Consider the following 1,646-nt stretch of genomic DNA (forward strand, 5'->3'; position numbering starts at 1 on the left):
TGTATGTTTTCGAGCGGACTTGTATCTATCGTTACAATTTAACCACCCACACAGCTAACCAACAAACCATCCAACCAGCCAAACCAACCAGCTAGCCAGCCAACCAGCCCGGCCCCACTGGCTCTTCTTCCTACCTACCTACCTACCTGCCTACCTATCTGCCTACCTACATCTTTCAGCTATTCTTGGTAAGTTGGCGTCAAGCCAACAAAGATGAAGCAACTGTCTTCGAGGAGAAATAAACTGAAATAAATCAACAAATAAACAAATATCTGTTTTTTTTTTTTGTGCTACTGACGCCAAATAATATTCTCATCGCCAGAAATAAACCGCTGGAGATGCCGAACATCAGCTTACAATACCGTTCAGTTTGGTCTTAACAGACGAGACGTTGAGAAAACAACTGAACCAATATATTATATTATTACATAATAAAGCCGACGGCAGTGGCTAGTTGGCGGAATCGTTACCTCACTAGGCGGCCTTACTTTTGGCGGTGCATCAGTTTTGAAATTGTGGGTTCAAACTCTATCAAGGTCGACTTTATTATTTTTTTCTATTTTCTTCCCCCACCCCTTTAAAATAATTCTTTTACAAGAATAGTGTGGTAGTGACTTCAAAGCTTCGGCCTGCTTAGCTTTCCTCGAATACTCCAATGAAAATTAAGCGAGTCTGAACTTCGAAGTCACTGTCAACACAGTTTTTGTAAAAGAATAATAAATGTGTACTTCACAAAAAGTATTGAATGATCCTTTAGTTTAATGTGAAATTGATTTTATTATATTACTCGATATAAAAACAAATATTGCTATATATACATATATATATACAAACATACACACGCATATACATATTTGCATACCTACACTCCATTTCTTTTATCCTTTTAATGGTTTCAGTCGTAGAACAGCGGTCATGCTGGAGCACTGCCTTAAAAAAAAATAAAATAATAATAAGCGAGCCTCCCCGGCGGGGAATCGTACCCCGGTCTCCCGCGTGACAGGCGGGGATACTTACCACTATACTACCGAGGAGAACACGAAAACTGTGTCTGTATAAAGAACTTTAAATGTATGTTTTCGAGCGGACTTGTATTTATCGTTACTATTTGACCACCCATACAGCCTCGTTCTCCCAGAATTTCATGCTTTGAACCTACAGCAAGAAAGATTACATAATACTGATTTAAAATTTTAGCGCAAGGCCATCAATTTCGGAGAAGGGGTAAGTCAATTGCATCGATCCCCAAAGTTCCACTGGTACTTTATTTTATTGACCCAGAAAGGATTAAATGGAAAAGTTGACCTCGGCGGAATTTGAACTGAGAACGTATACAAATGAAATGCTACTAAGCCATTTGACAGGCGTGCTAACGATTCTGCTTGGTAGCCACCTTATCATTATATCATATATTAAATATAATCCAATGTGACGAGCTGGCAGACTCAGTAGCATACTTTGTGGCATTTTGTCAGTGTTTAAGTTTTGGGTTCAAATTCCAACGATGTCAACTTAACCTTTTATCCTTTCGGGGTCAATAAAGTATCAGTTGAACTTTACGAGTGGTATAGTCGACTTATCTCCCTCCACAAATCTTCTAGCTTAGTGACTATAGTAGAAAAGATTATTCTTTCTCTATCTCTCTC

General features: G+C 38.7%; 1 non-coding gene across 1 annotated transcript; it reads right to left on the bottom strand.

The window, feature by feature from the left end:
* Positions 1-962: 962 nt before the first annotated feature.
* Positions 963-1,034, bottom strand: Trnad-guc (transfer RNA aspartic acid (anticodon GUC)). Its single transcript has one exon. It is a non-coding gene; the product is annotated as a tRNA-Asp (tRNA).
* Between the last annotated feature and the right edge of the window lie 612 nt (positions 1,035-1,646).

This window comes from Octopus bimaculoides, chromosome 3, assembly GCF_001194135.2.
Source record: "Octopus bimaculoides isolate UCB-OBI-ISO-001 chromosome 3, ASM119413v2, whole genome shotgun sequence".
Taxonomy (NCBI): Eukaryota; Metazoa; Mollusca; class Cephalopoda; order Octopoda; family Octopodidae; genus Octopus; species Octopus bimaculoides.